Genomic DNA, 22336 nt, shown 5'->3' with positions numbered 1-22336 from the left:
GTCACATTTGAGGGGAAGGGCAAGTGTGGCTTGGCGGATTCGAGGATTTGAATTTGTCCCCGATATTACCTGAAGCAGTTTCCTTTCTCCGCCGGTGGAGAGAGGGGTGCAAGGGCCTCTTTTTTGTTTTAGGCGAGGGGATCAAATTAGATCAGCCCTGATGGGATGAATTTATTTACGCTACGTAACAAATGAGGCCTGAGGAAGGGCAAGGAAAGGAGCCAGGGTTTCGGGAATGTTTGTACGACAAGAGGGATTGGATGAGCGGGAAGGGAGAGAGGGGGGTAGCTTAGCAGGGGCGTGAGGGAATTTGCGAGATTGAATTAGAAGTGGTTAGATTGATGTGAGCGCGTCAGCGTCGTGTTCGCTTCATAGATTTCTTCACTGGAATTCAATGATGTCTGTGCACACTCCGTTTTTTTTTCTTTGTAATAAAGATCATTTACTTTTTTTCACAATGTAAAGAATAAAAATGCACAACCCCAGACTTTGCAGACTATTTTTATATCCAGCCGAATCGCGCAATTGTAATTGCACAGAACATTTTATGTAAATTGCCTTTTATAAGATTTTCTACATGTATATATATATATATATATATATATATACACACACACACACTTTATGCATACACACACATATATATATATATATATATATATATATATATATATATATATATATATATATATCTCCCTTGAAATAAGATGAACTAATGAACTGTTGTATTCCACGAATAAAGATAGAAATGCAAAATAATCTACACTTATACGTAGTGTGGCTAGCGTAAATCTTTTATTGATAATGAGAAATTACATTATTTCCGCGCAGTTTCAGCTTACATAACCAATGTTGTCTTGTTATCAAAATCGCAAAACTCTCTCCACCGGTCTTTGAAAAATTGAGACAAAAATATTAACTTCTAAATTGATGTTCGCTGCTCATAATATCTACATTAAAAATTGATGTCATTAATATAATCCTATTATTAATTAGAAATGGTATATGCTGTTTATTTGTTTTCATCATGCATAAACAATGCCGTAACATGCTGTAAAAACTTTCTCGCGCATTTTCCGTTATATATTCCGTAAATTGTTAGGTCGTTCGAGAATGAACCGCACAAAACATAATAATCCACTTAAATTAATATATTGCCCCAGCATTAATGAAGATGAATGTTTTTTGAACGTGCCATCACACTTTTAACAATTTTATAATTGACAACAACAACTGTTGTTATCAATAATAAAAATTTCAATTCATTCTCCTGCGCATTTAATTTTAAATGGTTGATTTTGAAGAAAATAATGGTTTGCATCAAATAAGGAAATATTTCCCTACTAATCCGTGAATAGCACTTTCAAGCAATATCGTATCTTACATATGGGAAATAATGAGCTTTCCAAGTGTTAAAAGGGACTAACAATAAAAAGTATTAAATGAATTAAAACGACATATACGATGATTAGATGAACATGTTCAGGTGAAAAATCGCATAATAATAAAACATTTAAGATATTTTGCTTTATTTGACGAGCAATTAATTATTTTCCTAGGTGAAAACAGAATATTTGGTTTAACGGTCCAATTTCATGTATTTGCTCAAACATTACATTAAGGCTACATGTAACTGATATCACATTATATTTTCCTATGTTTATGTCTTTGTTGTGATATTGAATGGTTATAAATAGTATAAATTCGAATGCAACAGTGCTAACAGGTGCAGTTCACAAACTATACGAAGGTACCCAAATATAAGCTGCGTTTTTGGGTACAGTAGGGGTCCTAATTCGTGAATTAAATCTATGGCTCATCCGGGAAGCCTAAATATTCACTTCCATCGTGATTTCCCGATCAACTTTCCCCCAAAATGTCACGTCGGATTGGCGCAGTGGTTAATAAATGATTTCCAAAGCTGTTGAGATGTGTTTGAACCGTGGTATTCTACATTCGGTGCCGTGCGATTTACCATGCCAACGGAGAACAACATCTCCCCCAGTTAGGACGTTTAACCGCGAACCTCTTCCCTCTTTTAGCAAAGATGTAGCCTTAACCCTTGGTAGATTTTTTACTCTGATCTTTCTCTTCTTCCCAAGATTCATCTTCAATCTTATTGCCCACGTTTACCTGGCAAAGACGATCTAAAAAATTGGGTTGCATTTATTTATTTAAATGCCGATTCCCTAAAATAAGAAAGTCAAGAAGTGAATTCTTAAATCCTTCTACGTATATACATATACCTCACGATCCACGAAAGAGGTTGGTGACAAAAGGTGCAAGCGTCAGGTTGGGTGGTTAAGGGATAAGGGAGTTAAAGGGAGAGGAAGGGAAAAGAGAAAAATATTCCTAAAAAACATCAAAAAACGTGCAAATTTATACACATGCTCACGGAAAACTTTATGCTAGTGAGAAGTGCAAAGGCAAAATATCACCCGGTACTAAGCGCTCAAAATCATTAGTCATCAACCCATGTAATTTAATACAGTTCTACTCCGTGCAATCAGCAAGCCTCCACAATGTGAACATATTTCATCGATTTCACGCCTGTCATTGTTTGCTTCATGTATTTCATGGGTTTCATGGGTTTCATTCCCGTCAACTCTTTCCATTCACTTCCCTATCAATGTTTGTTCCATCCGGCCATTTTGTCCACATTAGATATTTATTTCAAAATCTACATCGACACAATAAACCTGAAATCCATCATAAATGTGTGTGGCAGGGGGTGTCAATACCAGGTGGAAATGGTAAGGTATAAGGGAAGGCAGAGAGGTTTGGAAAAGGAAAAAAACGTCCAATCAATATCCCTGAAAATTCATTCATGGCGGTGTAAACCTAAGCACAAGTTACCTAGTTTTAAACAAGTGTTAATTTTACCCCCTGTAAAAGTCCTAGGGTATATGAAAAAGGAGGGAATAAAAATTAACTACACCTCGGAAAATTCTGAGGCACAGAATACTCTCAGACTCAAGTAGGTAGACTTTCGAAGTGACTATGTTACTAGACATTAGAGCTTGTGGTTCGGTGGGTATTTGAAAACATTCGGAAGCACATGAGTTGGGGACAGGTCAGGGCTGTTCAGGGCTCATTTCTAACCTTGCCCACTCACGGCATCAATTGCTCTTGGGCCGAAAATAGAATTCGATTATCATGATGATTACTACGTTAAATACGAGGGCTGTTCAGAAAGTAACCTCCGTAGCGTGAGAATGGAGCCGAATGGTCACTGTATTGACGCACACAGTAGGTCAGCACGCCTCTAGCTGCAGTGGTTGGAAGGTCGCGCCGCTTGTAGTTTGTTTACAATAGCCAGTCAAAATGAACAATACAATGGCAATACCCGCCAAATTTGAAGTTCGATCAGAGATAAAGTTTTTACTGATAAAAACTTCAAAGCTACTGACATTCACCATAGGGAAATTTGTGCTCTGTACGGACCAAAGTCATCCGTCAGTGTTGTGGTTCGTTCAAGAGTGATCATAAATATCTGTGATGATGACAGAAGTGGCCGCCTGTCTGTGGTGAACAATGAACTTCACCAGAAAATTGACGAAAAGTTCGTGAAAACCGGTGTTTTTTACCATATCGGAAACGTGAGAAAGTTTTCCACAGATTACTACTATTCTGTTAGATGGAAGCACGACAGAAAAGTTAGGCTACTACATGTTTTGTGCCCGCCTCGACGAGGAACTTCAAGATGCCGTCATCTGTTGGCTGCGATCTCAGACGGCAGAATTTTATGCCGAAGGAATTTGCACCCTAGTTTAGAGATATGACAAATTTTTACATATTTTTAGCGAATATGCTTGAACTAGTAGAGATATGTACTTTTGATGAAAATAATAATTTTTTTGTATCAATTACAGAGTATTTTTAATTGCATAACGGAGGTTACTTTCTGGATAGCCCTCGAATATAAATCTTCAGTTTATCCCAATTTTTTGAGATGTATTTATCCTTTTCTTCAATAAATTCCCTTCGATTGCATTGATTTTGATCTTTTATAGTAATTTTTTTTACAAGTCCAATACTATCGACGTGCCACTACATTAGTATCGTTATTCAAGCCGTTTTGTGACGATATCTCTACTCCAGCTTGAAAATGCCGAAATTATTACTTTACCAGCTTAATAAATGTCTATTTTCGTGTATGACGATGCGAATACGCCAAGTTGGTGACGTCAAAACTTGGGTATTGTGGACGTTTGGCTATTTCAAGCCCTTTCTGAACAAGCCCCCAAGGGAGAAATACACGTATGACGAGGGCGATTCCACGCAGCTGGGCGCAAGCGCAGCAAGGCGATGTAAGAGAGTTCACGAACGCCTGTTGCTCGGCGTAATTACGGCCGAAAAAGCGACTTTCCGCCCCGGACTTAATGCTTTTTTCCGAACAAACCTGCTTTCTTTTGTGATAAGGGAGATCATCATGAAAATAAAACAAGACGTACGGGGAAACGACCAGGAAATAGAATAAATCCCTTTTTTGTCGAAAAGAACGAAGGCCGAACTGCGATATAGCAATAGTGTGAATCAGTTCAGAGCTAAAAATAATAAAAATCAATGAATTATTATAAAATCGATAACGTCAGGCTTGGCGTTTTGGAACTTATCCATAACGAAACGAAAATCATCTTCAGGTGAAGATGATACTATGCATTGAAACCCGGATGGTAAGATTAAAACATTAAGTGGAATCAACCAAGTTGCAATATTTCTTTCCACGATTAATAACTTAATCATTAAAAATATTTTTAATTTTTTTCTCGGTCATGCAATCAAAAATTTGTTGAGCTAATTAAAGTTAAATTTTTACTTGGATCATGGAATACTTTAATGTTAGGGGTAATAGATTAAGGGGAGCATTTACATGTACGCATGCAAGATGGAAAAGGTTCACTCTCGCATAAGAATGGTGATTTTTCAAGCCATAGTGGAGTTGATCGTTTGATTTCGGAAAAAAATATTCGATCAAGTCGGGAATAGGATACAGATATGTATTCCATGTGGTATTAATGGAACAAGTAGAAAGCAAAATCTGATTTAATAAGACAAGTGAACTGGTAAAATTGATGCAGATAGCCAATGATAAGATGAAGATAAGAATTATGAGTACTAAGAAGAGGGTAACAACTATGAGAAACTGAAAAGGATAGCAATGTATTAGAACAAATAATACAGAAATCTTAAAACTTCTCCAAGATGTGAAATGGAATTCAGTAATTTCCCGATTACTTTGCATGGCTCAGTATCTATTCAAAACCTCAAGGTATTAATCTATTTTAGAAGTAGATTTTAAACCGTCCGTGGCGACGTTTTATTTCTAAGCATCGTATGAACCTCCTATTTCCTTTTTCATTTCTTCGTAACTTCCGCCTGCCTTCATATTGTCCCCACATTCTCCCTTCTATCACGGCTTTCAACACTCCAGTGCCTTTCAAGTAGTAGTATTTAGGGGAGGCGACCGACAGCTAAGGTCATTTGCGCCATAGGGGATGGACAGGAAAAGATGAAGGGTGGAGAGAAACCTGGCGTCGGCATTAGCCTACTCTTTACGAAAGGCGCCAAGGGGTCCGCAGTTTAACGTCCCATCCGACGGACGGCGTACTCACTCAAAGTGCCCTCCACAAAGCACCTCAAGTAGGGATCGAGATACCTCTGAAAAATATTCAACACCGCCGGGATTTGAACCCGCGCCCTCAGGGTGGGAAGCCAGTACGTTAGCCCCCGCACCATCTCAATCCCCGTGCCTTTCAATATTTCCTCCACCCACCACGATCTCTGCCTTATTTCCTTCGTCCTCCGCACCACCCAAATATCAAAAACCTCAATACATTCTCATTTTCTCGTCATAAAGACATATTCCATATCTATAAAGGACTAAGTTCCCAATTTACGAATGTTTTTAGCAATTTTTTCTTCACATCTTTACCACTCTATTTTATGCAGTGTTTACTACGTTTATCGCATATGTTATTACTGACTATTCAAACTGTTGCTTCTTACTAATTATACTCAAATGTAGCGAGAGAAACATGTATGTCTAAAATTCAACTTTAAAAGTAGGTTAGCGATTTTCTTGAGAGTTACTTCGTATTTGGAACGTTACATATTTTTCCGCATACTTCTACAGGTATATCATGTTAAACCTAAGTACCTACAAGATGAAAATGGTGTAAATATTTTTAAAAGAAGATATGGTTTTGCTATAACGTAGGAAACAAAGCACAATTAAGCTAATCAAAAATTATATCGTCAAATTTTAATATCTCAAAGCATATCAGAGTATTCTTTTAAAGTATTTGACGGAGAAAATCACATTTAATCCCGATATTTAATTTAAGATAGTCCTAAATTTTGTGACAGAAATATATCTAAGTGTTTGCATTTTTCATTTTTTTCATTATAACTTCAAAACTTTGAAACATTAAAACCCTCATAACCTCATAGTGCCGAGGGACCTCAGCTATATCTCCAATCCGGATAACTCTATTTTAATTCAAAGACATGCCCAAACCCTTGTAACCGCAGGTCGTAGATCGAGTCCTTATGCTAATCGTTGGATAAAGGAATATGTTAACGAAAGACCATTCTCCCGCGAATAAATGTTTCGATATGAACCTGGTATTGGGAAGGCACTTTAAATGATTGGAATGGAGATAACAATCTCTGACCTAGAGTGACCCTTCGACCCTTTTTGCGGAAATGTCATCGGTGACAGCTAAACCCCCAAGGTTTCTCCAGAAAAGGGTCCAAATTCCGAGCGAAAATGAACACAACCAACTCATCCTTGGTAATCGGAGTTCGTAAACTCGGGCGCCACATGTGACTTGTTCTGACCCGTGGAAAAGTTTCATCGTTCGAAAGTGTGTGTGTGTGTGTGTAAGATGGTAAAGCCCTGGTGAAAACATCATCCGGTGACCCAATAATAGAAATCTGACTCGCTTAGAATTAGCAATTGGGTTAACAGTGGTTAGCGGCGGGCGCGACTTCGATTAAAAATTTCAAACTTTTCCCATTGTACGCGCATTTTTTCAGCGGAGTAACAATCAAACAGTCGAGAATCTAAAAAAGATGAGTTTTGACGCGGGCTCCAGAAAACATTTTGCGATCACGGAGGAAGGTTTTTAAAACCTCAAAAAATAATTTAGTAATAAAATTTAAGGAATGCCCGGAATTAAATATCCGTCAGGAAAATTACCAATTAAACCAGAAAAAGATTCGAGAGGTATACCTGTATAATACATATAGAATTAAATAGTAAAGTAATTAGGCTAACACACTATATTTAGAACTAGAAAGAGAATATGACGCAGACAGGATGACTTTTGATTCGGACATATTTAATAGCGATATATAAAGGGCATTATGGGAATTTATTTCCAAATAAGCCCGTTTAGATGGATGACACGTCCTTTTAACTAAAAAAGGACTTAGGAAAAGGTAGAAGAAAGGATTTATATTGGCTAATTTTAAGTATTAAGGAGGACGAAATTTGGCTGGAAATTTTCATCAGATTAGTGTCTGTTCCCATTCCAAAAAAGGCAAAGCCATATGTGAGGACTAAAGGATAGAGATTTTGATTTTGCTCGCAGCTTAAGTGGTGCTCAGAATTATTAAAAAGGGAACGGAGAGAAGGTCAAATGATTACTTAGGAGATGGTCAGTTTGGGTTCGGGAAGCGGAGGAGGACGCGTAATGTCATGATATGTGGTTACTAATAGAGGGGAACATAGACTGCAATCTGGATACATTTGTTTGTTTTTTTGGTGTCGGTATTGGATATAGTTAATTGAATAAAATCAACGAAAAAATTTCAGTAAAAAGGAGTAGATAGGCGGCTAATCTGAAACGTCCCAGACTGCCCAGGTGGGAATGTCGGACTGAGAGTCGTGATGAATAGTGTTAGGAAGAGGAGTGAGAGTGGGGTGTTCATCGTCACCAGTGTTTTTTAACACACATTTATTTATTTATGTGGCATTAGTCCGAAAACAACACATTTTGTCCTCTACATCGGACTATTAACAATGATAACAATGGTCACATTTACAAACACTTAAGCCCTAGGTGGAGGAAAACCCAACCAGGCAGGAATAGAACCAGCGACCCTTGGAATGATAGACGAGAACATTATCCCACCGCCACCGGGGTCGGTGTGTGTGAAAAAAATCGGTATGCGTGAAACAAATGGTAAAAGAGGCTTAGAAAGAACTTGAGATGGGAATGAAAGTCGGCGGAGAATACGTACAATCAGTTAGGTTTGCAGATGAGCAAGCTTTGGTTTGTAAGTCAGCCAAGGAGTTGCAAGTATCGCTGAGTGTTTCAGAGAGCACAACAGGAAATAAATTAAAATCAATGTAAAAAAACAAAGGCTGTGAAGTTTTTGAGAAAGAATAAAACCAAGTTTTATATTAAAATAGGAGCTCATAAACTTGAGCAGGTGGAACAGTTTACCGATCTTGGAAGTGTCCTGGGCAACATTGCCATAGTATAGGAAAATAAGTAGAAAAATTGCGTTGGATGAAAAATATTTCCCCAGAAAGATGGAACTGATAGGAGGGAGGCAAGAAGGTTAAGAAAACACTACTGAAACTTTCGTATGAAGCATGGTTTATTACGACGTGGAAACTTGGTGGTTGAAATTGGATGAAAAGTGTACATTGGAGGCTTTTGAGAAGTGGGTGTGGAAAAGGATGGAAAAGGTAAATTGGACGGATACAATATCAATCAAAGAATTATTAGGCATGGTGAGGGAGAAGGGAGCTCTTTTGGAAGAAATCCAAAGAAGGCAGGAAAGATGAATTTATTGGCGATGGAATGCCGAAGACTGTGGTAGTAGGGAGAATGCTAGATATGCAAGGTATGGGTGGGGTACTGATCGGGTTATAGAATAGATGGAAGATAAAATGGATGAGGAATTGAAAAAGAGGTTTTTTTACTGTTCGGAGTCAGTTTTTTCCTGGTTAGGCGAAGCTAAGAAAAGTATAAGTATAAATTTTGCGTCAATCCAAAACCTACCTTAAAAGGTAGGCTACCAAATCAACCCAGAATTAAATATATTGCTAAAAGGAGGTAGCTTGAATGGGACTGAAATGGTAGATGAAATTCTTGTTACTATTTGAAGTTTTCATTGGTGAAAGAGAGAAGAAAAGGGGTTATGAAAATATGCAAGTTTTGCTAAATGCTTACGTGATTTAAATAACAAATAAGTACCTACCACTTGCTTATCCTTATACACGCTGGCCTAATCCACGAAAATAATTAATTTACTCAAGGTCACTATCGATGTCACCTTCCCCTGGACCTTAATCCCATTTGTAGAAGGCGTAAAATTTCTCCGCCCTTTCTTTCAGATAAAAGGCACCGGCATGGCCCCCTTCTTAATCCTAACTCTTCATGGCAAAGGTCGAAAACTACTTTCCACCAAAACAAAATCTAAGGCCTTCATTTTAGGTTACATTGACGATATCATTCTTTTTTGACCCTACGCATATTAAAATCTATTTTGAAAATCTCAATTCTTCTTTCTCGATACCTTTCATATCTCCAATCAATGCATTGAAGAAGTGTTGACTCTCCGTAGATCGTACGATTTGATGGTCGTTCCTCGGGGTAAAGGGAATATCACCCTGCCGTAGGGGTTTAAATGTGCTGATTATATCCCACCCTCGTCTCCAAAAGGGATCAGGTGATTTCGGGTGAGAGTACCACTCTATCAGCAGTCCCTACCCCTATTCCGAGGCCGCTACCGGAGTAAAGGCAATAGCACACAGGAAGAGTGGGAGTTACAGTTTCAGGTAGCTCTAACGTTTGCTTTACGATGCACGGTCAAACAGGAGAGATATGTTGGATTATGGTCTTCATGGCGTACACCGGGTGTGCGGGGTTCCCGGGGTGACGCAGGCCGTGACGGTGGCTGCAAGGGATGTGGGTTGCTCCAATCTATGAATGGTCAACATACATGCCTGTGTGGGTGAGCGTTAGAATGGTCTTTGTTAGTTTTGCATGCATTTGCACTCTATTTTACATGTGGCGTCCTAACACCCCCCGCCACACGCCCATGTGGTGGCTGTGTAGACGTAGAATGCATATATTTATGCCCTAAAGACGCTATTCACTGCAAATCTGAGCATATTCTCTGTTTTTCTAAGAATAAGAATTCTGAGGTTAAGTGGATCGGGGCGAAAGTCCAAGTTTAAGAATATGTGGATTCGTCCCCAAAGTTGACCGTGGAAGAATTATTTGGAGCCATATTGGAGGGTTTCATTGTGCCTAATTTTTCTAGGATATTTAAGTGAATTTCAATGATTAAAGGTCTTTTGATTCATCGTTTACTAAACATATCCACATTTTGGGCGTTTATTAACCGACCGAAGCATCGTAGAAGACAATGCGTAGGATACACGGGAACACGACGAAAGTCTAGCCTAGTTGGTGGCTCAGTGCGTAAACTTTCTGTTGGTAAAATATACATTGGGGAAAATATCCTGAGACAAGGTGTAGTAGATCAATATAGCGTTCAGAAAGTAGACTTGCAATTTCAACCCCACTGTCTATAAAAATGAAGCACTATTGACTCTTAGGTAGTGAGATAGGGGACTATGAATAGTCCCCTACCTCACTATCATCTCCTCCTCCAACCACCGTCGCGTTCCAATCTCCCATTACTATCAAATGTTTTCTTTCATAAACACCTACTATTATTTCGTCTTATATATCATATCGTGTTTTATCTACCTCGCAAGCCACCGCAAGGGCGTGTTGCAGGTGGCAATTTGGTCACCCCTATGAATCAGAATAAAACCACATACAAAACTAACTTGGTGCTTGTAGGTATGAAGACATGAACGAACACCAAGTTTGTTGGATCAGCTTTTGCTACTATTAATAATTCTATTAGGTACTTGCTCTATGTTAAACCTGCTTCTGCCAATCTTTTAGTTCAATATTTTTGCCACCCCTTGCTGGCCGTCTTCCCCTCCGCTGTATACTATATTACTCTATTGTATAACTAACACTGCAGTAATCCCCGCTATCCTTCCATCTCCCGTCTCACTGCCGTAAAATATTTATATTTTCTCTCTCCATATATCACTTTATAGTTTATAATTTCCTTGTCCTCAACATCTTCCTAAGATTTCAAGTCCCTATTTTGCATGGTTTGATTCTCTTTTATGCTCCTGCTGTCGAATTCGCTTATGAATTTGGCCGTGAAATGACGACCGCTTCGCCTTGTTTCTCCCGCAGCCGGGGACGACACCCTGCCCGGTGGGCCAAATTCAGTAGATACCAGAATAGTATCTACTGAATTCTTCAGCTATCTTCTGGCTATCCTGTCCATTATCGGTTCGCGGGATAATAATTTAAGGTATTTTCCCGTTGCTTTTCTCAATAGAGTTTTTAATTTGACACCATCACTCAAATGGCCGCCCCACTGGAGACAGAAGCCTCACTGAGGAACGGACGCTGCGCGGATTACCTGTCTTCTGGCTGCTAACCTTCGACCTTTATGGCGTTGCTAACCCTACCAGGAGCAATTATTACTGTTTTAGGCCAGCACAGCTTTCCGAGGGAAAACAATCGTGTTATTTCTTGTGTTGTGTGCCACACACGCCCATTATTGACCCTTGTAATGGCAGTGATGCATGGTAACTCAATAACAAAGCAATGATTCTCACTGAATCTGACGTCACGTGAGGAATAAGGGCACGCCACCTCCAAGAGAGAGTGGTCTTTGCTGTTTTTATATTCCTTTGGTCTTGGACGGCAGACGAGTAGCAAAATTGAGCGCATTGGCTGAATGCCGGAAGATCGCGTGCCCAGCCCTCCGCCCCGCTCATGATCTCTGCGCTCAATTCGAAGCAATCCCTCCCCCCTCCCCCAAGGGGGAGGAAGTGGTCGAAGACGAGTGAACCTGAGTACATGGGTGCGTCGGAGAAAGCCTTTCCAAGGGTTCTTCCAACCCTTTCTCCCTTTTGTCCTCGGCTAGATAAAAATGCGTCCGATTCGGTTGCTTGTTTCAATTGACCGGCCGCACGGAAGGTCACCGCTGACGGGGACAATGTTGCCGATGCGGGGAAGTCTTTTAACTTGTACAGTGCTCATCGCACTAGGAATGAATATTTTCGCCGTTGCAATTCATGTGAACTCACAATAGCTCTTTATTTGTGTCTGTGTTATGTCTGCACTTAAAATGCTAATTCTAAATATTTAAATGTAAGAATGAAAAATGCTTAACCAATAACCAACTTATTATTAAAATTTCACTTAGTCGGAATGCTTCACCAGCATGCGGTAAATAATGCGAGTCACCACCAGATAGATAAAGGTTATTATGTATTGGCTGGGTTCATATCTGATGAATGCAAGTGTTAAATTTTGCGGAATAATTATAGGGAAACATGAAATTTATGGAAATTAGTAGGCTTGTAGTAGCTTTACACTTGAAGTAATAAACTCTAATTACCTAAGACAATCGGATAGCCTATCACGAGAAGAAAAATTAAAGAAGAATTTCCTATTCCACATAAAAAACGGATTCAATAAGTGTCAGGATGAAAAATATTATGTAAAAATAAAGGATATATCAGTTTTTATTAGTTTGGCCCATTTCAAGCTATTGTGCAAGAATTTTGGCCCACTGTAAAAGGTTTTTAAATAATATTCGCTCATCTATGATAAAAATACTGTAAAGTACATTGGAATTAACTGTTTTGATGCAAAAGAAAAGATGAGCTGATATCAATTATACCTAACACGCGAAGAGAACAAACGAGATTTAAGACTTGTAGCAATGTCCAAAATATACGGGTTTAACTACGGCACAAAGGAATTATTATGGCCCCACACTATCTGGGTAGGTCGAATCACAAATATTAGAGAGATAGGACTCCATACAGATAGATAAACATTTTCATTCTTTCTTCGGATGATCATGAAACCCTACCGTAAAAATTCGAAGTCATCGTCAAAATAGTTTTTAAAATCTAATAAAAACGGAGGCCAAGATTAAACGCTGCGTATACATCTAGTGCATCCGTAGTTATACGTGTTTGTGTATATTATTTGCTTTTTTATTAATTTTCATGTGTAAAAATAAGTTTTGTATGAATATATATATACCTCGATTGTACGGAAAAACTCACACGAGCGGCACAATAATGGGCTGACACAATATAACACAAATAGAATAGAATAGCAACATTTAAAAGAACACTCACACGGTAAATTGTTCTCTGAGAGGGCCGAAAGCTCGAACAATTTACCGTGTGAGTGTTCTTTTAAATTTTTAAATGTTGCTGTTCTATTTGTGTTATCTTGTGTCAGCCCATTATATATATATATATATATATATACATATATATATATATATGAGGGGGTGCATTAAAATATGTTTTGTTTGTTTGCATTCAGTTACCGTTTATTTTACGGGTGGTGTCCTAACACCCCCTACCACACACCCTTGCGGTGGCTCACGGGGCATTATGAAGATGTAGAATGTTTTAAAGTTCAATATATAACGAATGGTCCCTTTCACTTCCCTAATAAAGTATCAAAAAGTAACAGAAAAAGTTATAGATGGCATATTCTCATTTTCGTTAATGAAACCAGTCTTGGGTAACACCAATTGAGTAATTATGTAGGAAACCAGGGCATAATACCATTAAAAAAAGATGACAATATTTCAACGAATTATTTCTGCCAAGCAGATAGTTTATTTTGCAAATTTATTCCGTATTGTTTTATTTTATATAGCCACGCAAATACGTACACCACACTTCAACTTTTAAGCAACCCAGTTGCTTCACTCATATGATATATAGATGACCAGGCAATAAATTGATCAGCTCAAAGAGATAAATAGAAAGCAAGTTCACGAGACCTTTAAAAACAGCCACGAGTGTCCAAACTCTAACTTATTTGCCAAAAACAATGAATTTAATTAATGGGCAAGGGTACTTCACAATTCATCATTCAGGCATGAGTTTATTATTTCCGGTATTTATAGCTAATATTGCGCTTATTTGGTAGTGCGCATTACTTTTAATGGCATTGAAACAAAATAATGTTTGAGTGCCATCCACCATTCTCTATTTTGTAAATAGAGAAACTTAAACGTATGCAACGCTACAGCTGTAAGCGTAAAGCCACTCTATTGATATCACTGGTGTTTATAAGTGTGGTAGTGAGCAATTACAAGAGGAACATGTAGAAAGATCACATGTTCTCTAAGTTCGGAATCAACAAATATTACTCAAACCATATAAACATGTGGTTATAGCCTCCAATCAAACCAGAATTAACGAACAATGTGTAGATGCTTCAATGAATTCCTGTATGTATGCCTATCCAATTAAGCAACGCCCAAGTCATTCAATTACGTACATTGCATAAATCCAATTGATGAACAATTATAACACCACGGGCATTATAATAAAGCAGTTCTAAGTTTAATAAATAATTGTGCTAAATTTAATAAATTTTTCCACGTAAAATATTTCCATGAGGCTGCATTCGGGTATAATAATGGAGTGATGCAGCAGAACTTACTGAATTACATCCATCAAAACGTATTTTTTAATATTAATACCCTTTTAAACTGAATCCGCAAAAAATTTTTATGTATATTTAGTTAAACTTTTAATTGTACGTTCTTCAGATCCAACCAAACCAGTTGTGGCATAAATAATGCTAGCTATTAGGTTACAATTTGGAGATATAAAATAATTAAATAAAATATAATCGATAAGAAAAATAGAATACGTACATATTTAATTCTGATATTGATTCTAACTTCCTCAAACCAAAACCATAAAATATTAGTCATAATTTTTCATCATAAATGGCAACAAAAACAAATTGTGCGTGATTATTGTGACAACTTACTTAGCAATTAACTAAATCCTTTCTTCTTCACAGAAGTATTTAAAAAAAGAAACGTGAGAAAGTGGTTTCTTAAAGGAGTACTGAGTTCAAAGATAGAAAAGCACCAACACTGGGTCTACGAACAAGCCACCTATGGAAGTAGATAAATTCGTTTTGTTTTAGTCAGTATTTTTAAATGACTTTGCTAACCAGTCCCTTCTCCTCAAATTAGTGGAAAAATCCGCTCCGCAACAGAATAAGGGACTCGTCATGGTTCCAGCTTTCTTTGACTTCAGCAATTCTTTTGATTCTTGAGAACTATTCGCGTCTATTCCTTGAAAATAAAAAGGTAATTTTTTTATCTTTCGTTCCGAGTTTGCTTAATCGTCGAAAAATCAGTAAAGAACGCACACGTATACATTTAGCAGCGGGTCTCTTTTCTCTTAGCCGCTCCTTGATTGCTGTACCTCTAACCCGTTTTTACTCCATCTATCCTTGATTTCACAAATTGCATCGGGAAATACCAGCAATGGTTGTAAGCCAGCTATGTTACAATTATACTGCCATGGCCATTCACAAAATATCAAAGGTTAAAGAAAATGTCTCCTGTATTAGTCACAAACGTTTTACTCCCATAAGTAGCATATACTAAGTTATATAGCAAATACAAGCTATAAGCAAGTTCGGGAATCAAATGTTTGCCTTAAAAAAACCGACCGTAACATCAATCTCAAAATCAGCGTTAGGGATATTTTTAGTCTATTCCATAATGCACAATTTTTCCATGATTCTGATTAGTAATTATTTTTTCTAATTGATTGCATTGTAAGCTTTAGTCTCCTCCGAGTTTGCATTATTTTCCTGTAACTACTACCCCATAAACTCCATTCTGTAGGCATTGAATGTTTCACCACTATGAAATTACGTGTCTACCACTAACCCCAATAACTCCCTTTCTTTTGCCTCGCTAGATGCTTATGTATATTACTCTCTTTAAAACAGCTCAAATTTTTATTATCAACTTTAACGCTTACATAATAAATGAAGTTATCGCCCTAGACTTCCACACATTCACCGGGTTTGCATTACAATTTAAAAACCGATGCAGAACCTCATAAATACATCCTCTGAACCAAATACGGGCAAGATTTTTTAAATATCCCGATTTTTGAAAAGGTAACATATTACGTACTTGTCCATAGGTAAATTACGTAATATGCAATGTGAGGTTCAACGTGCAGTTTATAAACATATATCCACACGTTGCATATAAATATTAGAAGCATTTCATGCATCTCAAAATTTAAAAATTTATCTAAAGTTAAAGACTATTTCAAGATCATGGATGTCTATATTATCTACAATTCATCCACTTAACATTATTTCTCCCTTGGCCTATACAATTTGTCCTTATCCTCCTCAAAGATTTCCTTACGTCGCGAGATGTTTTTCATTCATATAATTCTTAATTTGCTTATTGTATTTGCTTCCTTTGCACCTTCTCTATATGGATTAAATGATCAAATTTCTCAATCCACATGAAAGTATTTCATTAAGGAAAAACCAAATTTTAATAATTCAATTCACAATGAACTGAAACCAGGAAGGTAATCGGATGCGACGGATTTCATCTTTCCGCATACCTTTAAACCCTTGATATGCACTTCTAAATTTATCATTCATTTAGTCTCTTAATAATATGATAATATAATGGCTTTCCACTTCGAAGCCCCGTTTTCGAATTCCGGAGGTGACAAAATGGTTCAGAATATTGCGATCCTTACTTGGAGTGTCATGTAGAGAGAGTAGTACAAGTGAAGTACGTCGTTCGTCTGAATACATGTTGAATTGTGGAACCGTAGGCGCCTTTCTTTTAGAATATTTTAATACAGATTTCAAGTTTCTCTCCGCTCTTTCTCCATTCCCTGAATATCCTACCCCTACCAAATTACCCATCTATCCCTGATGGCGCAAATCACGTTAGCTGTCGGTCAACTCCCCTGAAAACTACAACTACATTTCTTTATTTCTTCTTTGTCGTACATGAGTATGACATATTAGATTTGAGGAATAGGCAAGGTGAATGTAAAAAAGCTAACGAAGTTTGAAAACTGCTAGGTATTTGGAAGTGAAACTCAAATAACAGTAGGTAACTGAAAGAAGAATCTCGGATGAATTTGGCAGGTGGTCAATAGGACGGGACATCCAGGATCTCAAGAAATCCCAAAAGTATGTCGTGAAGAGTCAAAACTTAACCATATAGGAAGAAAGCAGAACGATTTGGTTTGGCTTTCGAAGACTCCCCTTCCGCCTAACAAGTGGTTCGGATGGAGAAAATATTTCCCCTTGGGCTCTAAGTGCAGAGTATCCCCAGCTTACAGAAACGGAGAGACAGCGTTGCGCGAATCAAACAGATTGAGCAAATATGTGAGCATATGCAATCTCCATTATGTGCTGACGCGGCTTACTTGACACAAATAGGACCGAGTGCCACAAAATACGCCGCCTGCATCAACAACCGAAGCATTCCCGAGACATCGAGTCTAAGTAAATGAACAGACGATAATTGGAACGTTTGAGCCGATGCAGGTGGTTCTCGCTGGGAAACTGTATATGCAGCTGACGCAAACACTATGCCTGGAGTTGGTTTCAGCGTTCGGATCTTCCTAGGAAAAAAACGATGACTCTTTCGCAAAATATATTATGTAATGGCCGAGAAAACAAAAACTGATATTTTGTAGAATAAGTTCCAAAGAAACTGCGGGAAATGCCGCAACAGTAACTTTTAACGGAGTCATCCGCTAATGTGCATTTCAATGCAACAATTTCAGAGATTAAATCAAGGGGAATGATTTTTAATCTCTGAAATTTTTGCATCATAGAATAAGGACAAGATTTAATCTGTTTTAAACATTCTATTTTATAATGAAGAAACGATTTGGCTGTAGCTTTCCACTACAATGAATTTTTAAAAATTTTATAGAGCGACATCAGTGTGATATCTTCATACGAGAATTAGATGGTGAATTTAGATAATAATCTTCAAACATATATTGAAAAATGAAAAATACCAATTCGATAATGAAAAATTAACTCTTATAAGTATAAACTGCTGTGACTGTGTGTTGTTGTGATTTTCTATCATACTAGAAGATTAGAAGGCGAGGTAGGGGGATGAAAATACTGGGCACATTCGACCGAAAGAAGGGAGGTAGAACGTATGCGAATTTGAAAGACAGTTAATTGATAAGTGAGGTGTTATGTTGTCTTGTTACGCGAAGCTAAAAAATTTAGCACAAATGGAGTCGAAACTCTTTACATGCAAAATCTACTTTAAAAGATAGAGGACTAATATAACTAATAATAATAATACATTTTAAATGAAGTTCCTTTCAATTTAATTCAAGGCATACTAATAATGACTGGGTACTAAAAATAGCTTGCCACGCCTTATTTTTTTAATGTAAAATAATAGTTATGTTCTTGATAATTTTAGCTGGTTTATTTTAAATTTAGTTAAATCATCAATTCGAATAACTTTCTAGTAAATCAAGTAATATGAGGGCGGTATTTAGAGGAATTTTATTCTTTCTAATAGGAAGGTTTCAATTCACAACCGCCGGAAATAGAGCAGTATCCAATATGTCGACTCTTTCTGTTGACCCCTAATATTTCAAATTGAAATTATTGATTATTTAAAACCTTTTCCGTGACAGAAAGTAATGGATGGCTACCATTGAGAAAAAATTTTAGCATATAATTAACACTTATCAGGTGTATATGTTTTATTTTCTATTCAATCTATGACCAGTGGAACAGATCCAACCCACAAAGATATTTAAGGGTGGATTTCGCCAGTATAAAGTACAACGGCGGGTGTAATTCACACATCAGGATCACACAACTTGGGTGAAACTGAGTGTTCTCAGAAGTGATCCCGGGAATCAAACCTATGCCCTTCCCCGCTCCCTCGAATTATGAATGAATATATAAGGTTCAAGGATATTTTGCGAAATGTTGAGAATAGTTTAGGAATAGAGTAATATGTGTAGAGCCAGGGTTCATCAAACATCTAAATTTTCATCCACAGAAATATCCCACGATCCACCAAAAAGGTGTGTGGCAGGGGACGCAATCACGAGGTGGGATAGGTAATAGATGAGGAAGGGGGTTAAAAGGGTTTTGGGAAAAAACATACACCAAAAATCCTCAAGAAGACGTGCCACCTAATTAGCATACCTTCCTTTTTCGGAATGGTCATCAGCTGCCCCGTCGCATTATTCATTTACATAATAATACCCGCAATCCGCCGCAAGGGCGTGTGGCGGGGGGATTCTGTATTTCGTCAACCGAATATTGGGAAGACTTTGCTTTTATTTTATTATTTTTATATATTAGGGTTATAGCCGTTTATGACCTTTTTTTGCTACACCTGGGTCATCGTTTGCGGGTTGAAGGAAGTTGCCTGCAACTGCAGCGCGAAATTCTTGATCTAGACGAGATAAAAGAGAATGCGACCAGGCAGCCGGTGACCATTTCTAAAAAAGGACTCCGCCTTCGATTGTTTTCAAAAGTACCAGAGACGCTGGGATTAGTATTTAAGGTCCCAAGGGGAGAACTTCGATGGGGGTCAAGGCTTCATTGTTCCAGGTAGGGTATTTTCCTCAAAATATTGCATGGCTGGCTCCTTTTCGGACGGACCTCGCATACCATAGCTTAGTATCTTCTCTAGCATACTAATTCTGTTGAGTTAATATATTCTAAAAAATAAGCAAAAGTACAGCAGTAATCTCTGGCTCCCAATAGCTGCTGGGAAATTTAATCAAAAAAGACAGGTATTCCTCCACAAATTTCAATAATGACGCGATTTCATCACGTCAATTCACGGTCAGTGTTGCGAGAGAGAGAGAGAGGAAGAGATCGCGTTTCGAGCTCTTCCAAGGGCGTGCACACGCTTTCGGTCACGGACGCTTCCTCCTCAGGGCAATGAATGGGAAAACACGCGTGGAGCACCGCGGGGGCACGGGCCAAAGGTCTTGGGCCCGAGGCATACGGATGGATGGTGGAGAGAGAGAGAGCGACGGTACTTGGCCCCTTGTCCCTGCCCCGGTCGCCGAGAGCGGACGCTGTCCCTTCTCCCCCCCCCCAAACGACCTCCCACCTGCGTCCACCCCCCCTCCTCCATGCCCCCCCTTTCCCAATCCTCCTGAATACGCAAATGAACAGAGCAAACAAACACAAACTTCCTGCTCGGCAGAGGAGCGAGTAAACAGAACGGCTCGCGGCTCCCGCAAAAATGATGGAAAAACCGCTGTCGATGCTTTACCTCACACTCCATCTCCCCCTCGTTCCAGCCTCTTGCCTCCTCCTCCCCCCTCTCGAGCCCCCCCTGCCCACTTTGGGATCGTAGAGGTGTCGCGATGATTGAAAAATTAAACAGCCAATGCGAGCGGCCATTGGTAGCCATTTGGGATGAATGACGCACTTACTCCGTCGGCACTCTTTCGATGATTTTCTCTCGTTTTCCGGGTCTTTGGGGATAAACATACTGATATATCGCAGACCTCGCGCCTGGGTAATGCCAGCAAGAGTTAAGCATCTCGTCAAAGTCGGTGGGGGCGTAAAACACGAGATGAGCTGGCGCACATCGTTCAGAGTTCGGGATTTTCCGGATATTAGGATTTTCGTCCTCAATCCTTGGATGAATCTGAATTTCCGCAGCCTGCATCCTCCTTAACGACAGGGACGACGAATTTGCAAAAATTTGGCGTTAAGAGCCCGCGATTTTGCGAACGAAGAGATTTTCCACTGCCGGTCGCATCCGAATTTCCGCAGACTATTTCCTCACCAAACATTAATTTTTTTTCTCGGATTGAAAAATGCGGACATTGCGAAATAAATAGTCAAATATAGCAAATATTTTTTTAATAATTGCGATTTGTTCCTCACGAAGGTGAGTATTGTGCTTTTCGTCGCTTTTGATATTTGGTATCCTTATGCACCCTTTATTTTCGGCAAGTTTTGCCAACTTCGACGCCTTGGTTATTAGTTAAATTTTAGAATTTAAATTAATTAGTTAAAGTACGCCTTCAATCCTCATTCCACAATTTAAAAAAGAAAAAAATAGCGTTTTTCGGCATGAACAAATTTTTTGCTTGATATCTCAGTGCCTTGTCGACGTCCTCGGCGTTTGCTTTGCTTGAACCACCCATTCCAATTACACATGGACGCAACACCCTTGATGAGTTTCATCTAGGAAAATTACGTGAAAATACGCGTGATTTTGCACGCGTAATGAATACTTTATGCGCCGTAAATTACGATTGTGTACTGTAACAGCATAAAATTCATAAAGCTGACGAAGGGCAAAGATACTATGCGTATTATTGGTTTTACCTGAGGATGATTACTCAAACGCCTCGAACAGTTTATTCACAGAAAATATTTGTTCGCTTTTACCTAAATTGAGTGCTATAGAAAAAAATTCCCTGTCTACCGACTTAATGTTGAGCGAGCTCAATTGAGTCTCTTAGAGTCCTCCATAGCTAGAAGGCTTTTATGTCGAGAGCGCGTCACGTCCGGCTGCTGGCGAATAATATGCCGCCCTGTCAACTAATTCCTCGGCCACTCGAGAGCACGGTAAACGGATGATTCCTAACCGGCCGCGGCGGCGATTGAGACCGGCCACTCCCAGCGGGAGTGACCGGCCCTTCCACGTTCGCGTGCTCAAGACGGAACCAACACGCGCGGCCTCCCCTCTGGAACGATGAGACGCTGAGGATTTGCGCGGCGAACCCGTATTCACTCGAAAGCAACAATGTAGGTTAAATCACCGGAGATAAGGGAGAGCAAGGATGACGGACAGACAGGCATGCACATATACACACACCCACCGGACGGATGAGCGGGGAGTTCGGTGAAGGCTTGCTGTTCAGATCACGAGGGAGCCGACAGCTCCGCCGGAGACGGGAAGCGCGGTTAGGGCGCCCCGCAGTCCGTAGACGCCACCACGAGGGCCGACGGTCGTGAGGGAGAGAGAGCGGAGTCAAGAGGAGGGAGCAAGGGCGACGATATTTACGGTGGTGTCCATCGAGGAAGAGAAAGCCGCCGGGGTGCCGGGCGAAACGTAGCGAAGGGAGAGTTGTGCGCTCTTCCGTACTTTCCCGTTTTCTTTTTCTGAACAAAAGTTTTACCGGAGTGTTCTTTCCGCGCGACACGTTCGATCGGAGGAAGAGAAGAGACTACTTGCAGCGGATCCGAAAACAGAGCGCAAGTGTGGCCATTGGATGGAGGGGAGGGGATTCGGAGGAGGGCAGGGGATTGAGGGCGGGGGAGGATCGAGAGGAGAAGGGGAAGTAGGGGGAGGGAGGACACGACGAAGGTATGAGGGGAAGTGTTGTTGGGGCGAGGGGTGGGAGTTGTTGGGAGAGAGGAGGGCTTTAAGTTGGGAGAGGGAAGGGCGATGTTCG

At 39.3% G+C, this 22336-nt stretch overlaps 1 protein-coding gene across 1 annotated transcript in view; it reads right to left on the bottom strand.

Annotated features, from left to right (window-relative positions):
* The window catches only part of mtd (TLD domain-containing protein mustard), a 902673-nt gene extending 880587 nt beyond the window's left edge, over positions 1-22086 (bottom strand). Inside the window, exon 1 of the mRNA XM_071599404.1 lies at positions 21761-22086. The gene's annotated coding sequence lies outside the window, so the exon portion shown is untranslated. The remainder of the gene's footprint in view (positions 1-21760) is intronic.
* Between the last annotated feature and the right edge of the window lie 250 nt (positions 22087-22336).

This window comes from Hetaerina americana, unplaced genomic scaffold (genome assembly GCF_022747635.1).
Source record: "Hetaerina americana unplaced genomic scaffold, ioHetAmer1.1.p SCAF_11, whole genome shotgun sequence".
NCBI classification, from domain to species: domain Eukaryota; kingdom Metazoa; phylum Arthropoda; class Insecta; order Odonata; family Calopterygidae; genus Hetaerina; species Hetaerina americana.
The sequence above is the reverse complement of the archived record's forward strand: the minus strand, read 5'-3'. Positions and strand labels throughout refer to the sequence as shown.